Below are 11,961 nucleotides of genomic sequence, written 5' to 3' on the forward strand. Positions count from 1 at the left end.
CGATGATGCGATGGTACGATGTAGCGATAATGCGATGACGCGATGGCACGATAGCGATGATGCGTTGGTGCGATAGCGATGATGCGATGGCGCGACAGTGATGATGCGATGCTATATCGTGCCATCGTTATTGCTTTATCGCGCTATCGACATCGTGTCATCGCACCATCGCTCTATCGACTATATAGATAGGATGGCATTCTCAGCAGGTAGTTAATTCGAGCAAAGATTTGATTGCCCAGTGATAATTAACTGACTTTAATTTTGTATTTGATAATCATATTTTAAATAACAAACACGAAGTACCAAGAGGAGAGAGGGAGGAAGACTTTTGTTTTGTATTTGCTTTAAACTTTCTTGATTGTGAATACTGTATTTAACGGTGCTAAAATTTCACGCTTTCTCAGAAAGTACGATAGCGATGGGTTTAATTTCACCAGGGACCTAAATACTAGTATATAGGTCCCTGATTTCACGATGTAAGAAATTAATTTAAATTTCGTATAAGCATTTACTTGTCTTAATAGTTAATGATAGCATTCACGATGGGTTAATTTTGCGGAAAAAAAATGAATCGCGAACATAGTGAAAGTAAAACCATCGTAATTTTTTTTTCCAATCTACAGTATTAACCCCCCCCCCCCCCCCCCCGTTTAGAAACCAAAATCTAGATCACGCGGATTTCGATTTATTTTACATCATTCACAACATGAGTGTATTGTTAACTTTATCTTGATTATCAAACTACAGTGGACCTTCAGATATCCGGACGCCAGATATCCGGATGCTTCAGTATCCGGACGCTTTTTCATCGGAACAGAATTTCAAAATGTTATTATGTCTTGTTTAACTGGTGATTCAGGTATCCGGACGCTTCACATATCCGGACAAATTGACTGGGAACCAAATCGTCCGGATAAATGAGGCTCCACTGTATATTTTAACATCTTCTAACTTGTTATATGTCTGGCAATAAAGACATGGTTATTTTCTATGCCAAGTGAAGTTAATTCACCCAGTAAGATCTATTTCTGATATGTATTCTGTTTATACTTTCACATCCTGACGCCATTTCTCTTCTCAATGGCGCATGCGCAAAAGAGTCGATAGTGTGATAGTGCGACAATGCGATGACGATAGTGCAATAGAGCACTAAAGATGACACGAAAGAGCATCGCTTCATCGTTATCGCGTTATCGTATCATCGCTATCGCACCATCGCAGCATCGCTATCGTGCCATCGCGTCATCGCTTTATCGCTCCATCGCACCATCGCTTCATCGTCATCGCAGTATCGCGCCATCGCGTCATCGTCATTGCGCTATCGCACCATCACTTCATCGTTATCGCTTCATCGCTCCATCGTCATCGCATTATCGCATCATCGCACCATCGACTCAAACCTCGATGGTGCGATGATGCGATAGTGAACTGTGTGGCCCTATCCGGATTCCAGATATGTATACATGCAGCGAGAAAAAAAATAAACCACAACAAATGCATACATTTTTGATAGATTAAAAAAATCGTTAATTCGGAATACCCATCGATCTAAGAGACAGAAATCGTCATTGTATTATTTACAAAGATATTCATCATGCTATTATTCATGTATTCTGAGGAAGAAAAATATTTACCAAAGAGAAACCGACGAGAAAAAAAGGTTTTATGCCGAGGATGACCAAAAATTTGATTTTCTCTTAATCATTCATTCATTTATTAAACTAAAACAATGTATGAAGACATACCATGTATACTGTAAATTAACTTTTATTTGCGACGACTTTATTTCGCGATTTACTGGAGAAAAACTAGTTCGCGACGATTAATTTTGGAACCTTTTTTAAATCTGTTTTTAATAGACACAGAGACTTTAAGGAATGGTTCGCGGCGAGAATTTTTTGCGATGATTAGGCTCTCGCGAACTTCGCGAAAATTTCTAGAATGCGAATAAAAGTTTGTTTACAGTATATTCTGGCATAATAGCAACAATAATGATGAGGCACACAATCAATTGCACGAATACCGAAACCCAGGAAAATGTTTTGAAAAATAAAAATTATTTTACTTTTTTTCAAAATAATATTTAGCTTGTCACTTTGATGGAATATACTCTAATCAGTAGAAGAACATTTAACAAGAGGCTAGACCAAGAACAAATGCGATCATGTCGGCCAATAAAATGTCCACTCTTATCCCATAGACACAAAGAAGCAAGATCACAATGGGCAAGACAACATAGGAGGTAGAACATCCAGTCATGGCAGAGAATACATCGGTCAGATGAAAGCCGATTCTTACTTCACCCGGTAGATGGTAGGGTTCCTGTATGGAGGCATGCGAATTCTGCATACAAACACAGCACGGATTGAAAATGAAGGCAAAGACCATCCTCTTCGCCAACAAGCCGTTGAAACCATGTTTTGGACCACCATGTTCCCAGATATGAATCTAAATGAACATATGTGTGATTGCCTTGGTCGTAGAATCAGTCATAGGACTCCAAGATGTGAAAAAGTACAGGAACTGAAAGAGGCTTTAATTCAGGAATGTTACAGTTCCCCCAAAACCGTCTTTGAGGACTTGTCCACAGTATGAGAGGGCATGTGAAAGAACTGTACAAAAGTTGTGGTGGGTATACACATTATTAAATAGCCATGCTTATAAAATGTTGAAAATTGATGACTCTTTAAATGCCAATAAAATAAAACAAGCTTATCACTGGTAACTTTTGTCAAAAACGAAATTTATCTCATTCTTGTAAAGGACAAGATAGGGTAACAGCCGAATCTGGCCCCTTATTCGATGTAAAAATCAGAACACTGGTAGAATTGTGATAGTTTATAGTTCAGAAGTTAAAATGATCCTCACTTTAATACAAGCACTTAATTTGATTCAAAGCTTACATGGAAGCCACTAGAGGGCGCAAAAATAGGACATTTTCCTGAATTTCCTCAATTCTATTGGAATTTCATCAAATTTGGGAAACATTTCTCTTCGGAAAACATAATGCACAAGCTTGCCTATCTGAGATTTTTACACATAAACTGCATCTGATATTAATGTATAAAATATATAAATTTTGTAGATAGGCAACCGTGTGCACTATGTTTTCCGAAAGAAAATGTGCTGTAAAATTAATGAAAATTGGAAGAAAAAAACAGAAATGACTGAAATTGACCTACTTACTGACCTCACTGCGGCCCCTGTAAATTCCAAATCTTAAAAACTAATACTCATTTTGTGGCAGGGTTGAAAACAGGTTTTTATGGATAAACTGTTGGATCATTCTGAAAAACACTCAAAATTGGGGGCCAAATACTGCTCTTACCCTATCTTGTCCTTTACATTATACATCAGCATATGGACATGCAGCACTAATGAAATGACTTTTCTGATTTTTTTCTCGATGCCGCTGTTGGTTAATTCCATAAGTGGACTAGGTCAATAATGATGAACAGCGCAGTTCAAGAAGTCATAGTCTCCAGATGTATTATCTATTATATACATATGTACAGATGCACAGAATTAATAAGAAATAAATGCAAAATCTTGGATTTTTTCTGTCCAAAACTCCTGCATCCCCCTTTCAAGAAAAAAGGAACACACTTAATTTAACACACGTTACTATTGTTTAATTCAGTTGAGAAAATACAAAATGTGTATTTTTTTAGAAATATTTACAATGCATGATTTGCTAACAGATTTAATATAAGGTGTAAAATGAAGTTTTCAAGTAAGATCCAAGGGCAATAATATAAGGAGTACAATGAAGCTTTCAATTTAGATCCAAAGGCAGTAATATAATAAGGTGTACAATGAAGCTTTCAATTTAGATTCAAGGGCAGTCTCACCCCCCACTTATAGACCCCCCCCCCCCCACAGAATAACAACTCTTTAATACTGTATACAGGGTTATTTTCGCCCTTCTGAACTTGTGAAAAATTTTGCCTCGTTTAAAATTCGCCCAGTCATAATACTGTTTAAGACATTATGAGGTGTAATTTGAATTCGCCCCGTTTTAAATTCGCCCAGTCAAGAGAGGGCGAAAGAGGCGAAAAAAAAAAAAAAACGGGGCGAACATTTCCCTGTATACAGTATGCATTGAAGTGATGATTTTTCTACAAGTTTAATATAATCAAGAATGCTTTTCACAAAAATTATTATCAAAATATATAGTAAAGCCATATATATAATAAATTAAAGTCATATTTTAAACCCACAAAAGTATTGCTCAAAAGGTTTATCACTAATCATGCAATTATTAATTGATTTAGTCAGGCAAGCGTTTTGAAAAGCTGATGCTTTAAGATATAGACTTGGACGGTCAAGAATATTTAATTCTTATCGTAGCTTTTTAATGAATCATTTATATTTGTGATGTCCACATAACCTCTCTTTGTAATTGTAAACCTAGACAAGTATAAGAGAGTATTTTACAATACTTCAGCCATATTCTCAAAATTGAGCAAGATAAAATAGAAGGGTTTTCTGCTTAAAAATATAGTAAAAGTTTTGTTAGGATTACAATCATCCAGGCATTTCCTTTAACAATTAATCAATACGTCCTACACTTTAGTCACAAGGCAGTAATTGTTCTGCTTCCTGTCTACCCTAGCATGTAAAGAAGTGTCATGAACAAGAAGTCTAGTTATTTAAACTAGATTATTACAAATATCATTAAAGTGCAAAAGATATAGATTCGGTCTGAAACCAAAACAGACTTCATTATCTACCATTTCAGGTAGTAAATTCAAACCATCCATTACAACTTTCAATGTCTTTCAGACAAATAATTATCAATCCAACCTAATACATTGCAATTTGTACCACAGTTTGTAGATTTAATTAAAACGTATTTATGCTTTTGTGTAAATCGGTGTTAAGATCCATATCAAAACTAATCCTAAAGATAATGTTCCTCTCGTTTGCATTTCAATGTAATGAAACTCTTTATCTGACAACATTATTGGCATATATTTAAGCAAATAAATGGCAAAATTCGTTTCTAAGACCCGCTAAACGGCATTATACCCTCTTTATTCGCTTACAAAGATCTGTAAAATAAGATTTCTACGTGTAAGTAAGGGTGTGTAGATGTGTTTGGGAGTGAAAAGCGGGTCCATTTACATAACAGAGTCACTGAACATAAATAACTTTACTTCTACTAAAATAAATTTTATTCAATACAAGTTGAATTCAAATTTGAAAATTTGCCTTTATATGTACATCAGAAAACACTGTACATTTTGAATATTTTTATACAACGAGTTAACCCCTTTCTCGAGTTTTTATGAAGGTAAAATTTATGACATATTTACAATGCTATTTATAGAAGTCAAAATATTGTCGTGCTCCGATCGCCAATGTTAAACACCCTCTAAATGTTTTGTTTTGATATGGTTATGACATCACAGGCCTTAACAGGGTTCTCCATTGTTTGAAATTTAACTAATGTTTTCTCTAGGTTGGAAAATAATGTTCTAATTTCTAATCTCTGAACATTTATGACTTTTCTTTCATTATTTTTTGCATTTTGTATTTATTCAGAATTTAAAATCTAAGCTTGTTTTTTTTTCAGGCAATTATAGAGTGATGTTATGATGCTATATACTAAGCGATCATAGAGTAATGTTATGATACTATACTGAGCAATTTTAAGTGATGCTATAATGCTTTACGTAGAATATATATTAGAGATTCGCAAATATTCACGATGGCTTTAATTTCGCTATGTTTGCGATTTATCAATTTTCTGAGAAATTAAACCCATCGTGAATGTTTTTTATTAGTCTTTAATAATATTTAATTGCTTATACAAAATTTTGAATTTATTTCTTGCAAATCATGATGAATTAAACCCATGGGGTCGTAACAGGTACATATAAGTAAACAAATTAAATTACATCAAAGATTTGCACCACCAGTTAGCTTGTATTTATAAAAGTTTGCAGCAAATTCAAAATGTCATATGAATACAGAGTGATTTCAAAGTTGCTCCAAATATGTAAAAATACAAACATTAATTGTTTTTGTTCTTTAAAGACAAACAACGCTACCATAAATGACGTCATTGACGTGAGTATAACCGCGATTAAAATGAGTTGCCTTGGTGAAATGAAACATTTATTTAAAAAGTCTGAGCACGCTAGAATCACGAAGAACCAATTTTTTTTAACTATGTATGAGATCATGCTAAAATTTAATTGCTAAAAAGCGAATCATTGATCGGCCAAATGCAATTAGCTAAAATATTTATGTCAACTCTAACTTTTTTTTTCAATTTAATAATATAAACTGAAAGTATACATGTATATGCATTGTTTATATATTTTCACATATTTTCGAATCTGCGGATAACCTGTAAAGATGAAGGATAAAAGTCCATAAAACAATACAAAATATGAACAGGGCAAACACAGACCTCCGAAACATCAGTGGTGGGATCAGGTGCCATGGAGAAGTGAGCATCCCCTGCTGACCGGTCACATTCGCCGTATGCTCCTTGTCATGATCAAAAAATAACGGAAAAATTCGTCGTCAATCCAGTGTATAAATAATGGAATAAAAATTGGTATGAAAATGTCAGTCAGCATTTGACTCAATGATAAATTGCATTTGCTGACAAGGTCATTGTATCGACCATAGAACTAACGAAGGACAGCAAAACACTTTTTAAATATTAAGTATAATTTAAAGAAGATATTTACATGTAACTGGGTTTTCTTACTTAATTTGAAAAAAGGATCACAGCATAATACTGCCTTCAGAAATATTTCTATTCGGAAAACATGAACTATGTGTTTCATACACTTTTATATTCAATGAGATTCATGAAATCATATAAGGAGAAAATAACTGCATGTAAATTAATTGAATATCATTTTCGCTTTTAGCTCACCTGAGCAAAAGGCTCAAGCGAGCTTTTAGGATAAAAAATTGTCCGTTGTCTGTCGTTGTTGTCGTTGTAAACTTTTCACATTTTCATTTTCTTCTCAAGAACCACTGGACCAATTTCAATCAAACTTGCTACAAAGTATCCTTGGATAAAGGGGATTCAAGTTTGTTTAAATGAAGGGCCACGCCCTTTTCAAAGGGGAGATAAAAATTAAGTGGAATCATCCACAGGTAGTGTAGATTCAATTTGTTCAGATCATGACCCCCGGGGGTAGAGTGGGGCCAAAATGGCTGATCAAAGTTTTACATAGGAATATATAGCAAAAATCTTTTTCTCAAGAACCACTAGGCCAGGAAAGATGAAACTCATGTGTAATCATCCTCAGGTAGTGTAGATTCATGTTTGTTCAAATCATGACCCCCAGAGGTAGGGTGTGGTTAAAATGGCGGATCAAACTTTTATCTTGGAATATATAGGAAAAATCTTTAAAAATCTTCTCAAGAATCACTAGGCCAGAAAAGATGAAACTCATGTGAAATCATCCTCAGGTAGTGTAGATTCAAGTCTGTTCAAATCATATCCCCCGGGAGTAGGATGGGGCCAAACTGGCCGATCAAACTTTAACCTTGGAATATATAGGAAAAAAATCTTCTTCTCAAGAACCATTGAGACAGGAAAGATGGAACTCCTTTGGAATCATCCCCAGGTAGTGTAGATTCTTAAGTTTGTTCAAATCATGACCCCTGGGTGTATGGTTGGGACAAATGGCTGATAAGTTTTACATAGGAAATATACGGAAACCTTTTAAAATCTTCTTTTCAAGTACTTCAAACCCATGCTTAGTTTATAGGGAAACATCCTCAGGTAGTTTAGATTCTAATTTGTTCAAATCATGACCCCCTAGGGGGTTAAAATTCAAGCCCCCTATCCCTCAGGAAACTTTCTGTTTTGATCTGATGTGTGCTTTTTCCTAGCCAATTGCTCGGGTAAGCGATGTGGCCCATGGGCCTCTTGTTCTTATTTCTTGAGTAAAGTTGCACAAATAAATGCATGAGATGTACTCATGCGCGTTCCTAATCAGTATTTCTTATATTCTAACCATGTGAAGAATGTTTTAATTTCCCTTTTACATCATCAAAAATGGTAGTCTTGACTTTTGGTATTAGCGTTTAGATAAAGAAATACTTTATTATAATTAGTATACGAAATATTTTAAATACATATCAGTCTTGATGTATTTATTTCATGTATTTACTTTATATTTGAAAAAAAAAATATTCTAAAATTTAAATACAAGTTATACGCTAAGGTAATATATATACATTTTTGAGGTTTCTCTGGGTATTAACTATGCGAACCATCGGTTTATAGTTATGTAGATGTTTATACTTTTTTTTTTACCTTTTTGAAGGAAATTTTTAAGTTTTACTTTTTTCTTTAATATACATATAGGGCATAACTTTATCAAGAATATATGACTGAGCTTTTGCAATCTTCTTATACATGTAGGTCATTTTTGTATGCATCGTTCGATTTCGACAACTGATGTTATAAGTCCTCTGGATGTTTAACCATCTTTTATGTCACGATGCGTAATCCAGTAAACTTTTGCTTAAACTGGAATTATTTGAGGACACGCTTGAAATTACCTTTTGCAGATGTCAAACGTTTAAACTTAAATTGTGAGGCATTTGAAAACAGAGAGAATGCAATCAATCCACACTGTTGAGAACTCTTTTATCTTCAAACCATATAAAAATAACAAACGCAATCTGTAGAAAAAAAAACTTATATATACATTTAATTAATAATACTTCTAGCAAACATCACAAGATGAAAAACACCCTTTAAGCCTGGATTAATGGTGCCTTATAGGTCCTTAATGGTGGTTTAATGATTGTCTTTAAGTCACTATTAAGCAGCTTTAAGTAACATTTACACTACCATTAAGTTACCATTAAGCCATCTCAAAGTCCTTCATGGGTGCTTAAATGTAGCTTAATGGTAGCTTAATGGTGGCTTACAGGTCCTCAATGGTAGCTTTTAGACCACCATTAAGTCACCATTAAGCTACCATTAAGGTAGACTTACAGGTGCTTAATGTTCAAACTCCATTAAGCTACCATTAAGCAACCATTAAGCCACTATAACACAGTCGATATTAGCTTTTTTTTAGTGAAAAATTATTATTATAGTGATTTGTCATCACAAATATAAATTCTCGAGTTCACACATATCTTGATTTGGTAAAAATAAAGTAAAGAACAAAATAAAAAAAAAAAAACTCCACATACAGTCATGACCTTTCGATTAAGTGGCCAGTGTCTTACCCATTAGGCTAACACCGCTCCTTATGTCCATAGGAAAATATTAAATATTTATTTTGCACAGTTTGGTTAGGAATTGTAAAAGTATATATTTTGTTGAACGTTTCCAAAGTCTTGAATTGATTTATTAAACAAACTATAAACAGTTTTATTTATGGATCTTTTTAAAAAGGCTTATATCATTATCACATTCATATTTCTAAAACGTTGAGTTCGGCTTTTAAATTGTAATGAATTATTCGCTCTGTTATTCGAAGATTTATACATGTAAGCATTAAATCATGATTGAAATTAAATTAATTATAAATAAAACACAAAAAAATCTATTATCGGGAAAATGAAAATTTTATTTTAAATATTCTGCGAATATTAAGGTTTTTGTGTCTATTTAGGCCTAGTGACAATATTCGTTTACGAGTTAGCTGGATATGTTTACAAAAACCTTTTTGGGAATAGCATGATATTTGGTTAAAATTCTTTTTGTATCATAATGGGTATCAAACTAATTGTCCTTTTACAAAGAATCATAATTTTTAATTTGTAATATGCTTGCGTTAAATTGAAATTTTACAAAAATAATTTATCATCAAAATCTGTTAGTGTACGTTGTGTGTGTATAGTTTCCTGTTAGTTGACCGAAGACGGTGGACACCTAATTAAGGTCTATTGTCTAACCAGTCAGTATACTGTACACTGTTAATCTTACCCCGTTTCCCAATGTGTACACTGTATAAATCTGGTCGGATGCCATGTTTAATCTGATCGGCTGTTCTTCTGAAAATCGATTTTGAAATAACAATCATTGAAGACCGACTAGATTTTGACAGACACTTACCGCTGTATTATACATGTATAAGAAAAATAGCGAATAAATACAAATTATTCATCATGATGAAAAAGTCAAACTTTGAAAACTAAACATTTTTATACCTGTAGTCCCAGCCCCTCCCCCTCCTAAAAAAAAGATTTTTTTCAAGAGAACATGATTTTATTTTTCTGTGAATTCTGTAGCGGAATGTTGCTTTTAACACGTGAAATAAAAATACCAGCTTTTTTAAAAGTAATATATATTTTGTGTTCATGAATAAAGATAATTTTAAGAACAAATTGATTTTCGGTAGTGAAAAATTAAAATATTTCACAGGGGCTTGTCCCCGGCGTGTAATAATATAATCATTTATTTTTTAAAACAAAAATCATATATACACTAATAATAAACACAACGTATGTAAGAATTATTTATTTTTTTTTAAACATATGCGGTAATAAGTTAAAACGTCTTTTTTTATTGATACTGTATTAATGATTGAAAAAATAATAATTATTAAAAACCGGGAGCAAGCCCCTGTGGCTATAAGCTAACTTTATTCTCAGTGCCCGAGATTTTGCATGTTGAAAAAAATGTTATTTAAAAATGACGAATGAGACAAAGTTATAGATCACAAAAAAATGCGTAAATGACATTGAAATAACTTAAAAAGTTAATCAAAGATTCGAAATCAGATGCGTAAAAGTTTAATGAGGTTTGACCATTAAGTAACCATTAAGCTCGGCTTAAAGGTGGCTTAATGGTAGCGTAATGAAATTTGGACATTAAGCACCTGTAAGTTGCAGATTAATGATGGCTTAAAGGAGTTAACTTCTTTAAGCACCATTAAGTCACAATTAAGCTACCATTATGCGATTGCTCAAAGGTGGTCTTTCGTCTTGTGCATAAGACTTTGAAATATCATTTCACGCAATGTACTTGTTCATTGGAATAATAGTATGCAACCAAATATACAAATATTCTTTACAAGTACTTACGTGATATATTGAAAAAAAACCTAAAAAAAAATACACATTAGTTTTCTACATACATGTACCAGGGTTATACATTGCAGCACTTAAGGTTCCTTTAGAGGCAGGCAGAATATATCATTATTTATTAAAAGATCAAGAATAATTTTAATGCTCTCTGATTGGTCTAAGACACTCTTTGTTTGATGTATCTCAAAGTGAACTCACCTAAAATGACGTTCTGAGAGGTTTACTTGAGTTTTTCCTCTAGATCACCCATTAATTTGCTTACATTTTCTCTGACCAATCAGCGGTCATAGTGGCCTGGAGGTAGAGCATTTGCTTCGCGATCGGAAGCCCGGGTTCGATTCTTGTTCGCGGCGCCACGTCAAACCTGAGATGTAAACATTAGAGGTGACTGTTTCTTCGCCAAGCACTAAAAGTGAAAGTCACGAGTCTTTCGGATATGATTTTAAAAACGTAGGTCCCGTGTCACGGTAGGCGTTGGCACGATAAAGAACCATCACTGCTCAATGGCACTGAGTGCCGAGTATAGGTCTTAATTTGTAGATCTTCAAAAACGTCTCCATTCGAGTGAAAATTTCTCGAGAAGGACGTTAAACAATATACAATCAATCTTCGACCAATCAAATTAAACGTCATAAAGCATGTGTCGATGTGAATGTGAACCCGACAGACGCCGGCATTAAATACTAGTAGACTAAACTACTTGCTTAAGTAGAATAGTCGAGTATTATTGCTCAATTATATTGTTGTCAACTTTAAAACACATTTTCAGCTGTTAAAATTAAATATTTATAGTGTGTTGTTACACTATGCATTATATTAACAATTATAAGTGTTAAAATGACTGTTTATATTTGATGGTAGAAAAATGTTGTAAAATTCATGATAATGTAAAACGTTTTCGACTTTTAAATTCAGCCTCGGTAAACC

Source organism: Saccostrea cucullata, unplaced genomic scaffold, assembly GCF_032062105.1.
Source record: "Saccostrea cucullata isolate Sc308-1 unplaced genomic scaffold, CSIRO_AGI_Scuc_v1 ctg1847, whole genome shotgun sequence".
In the NCBI taxonomy this organism is placed as follows: Eukaryota; Metazoa; Mollusca; class Bivalvia; order Ostreida; family Ostreidae; genus Saccostrea; species Saccostrea cuccullata.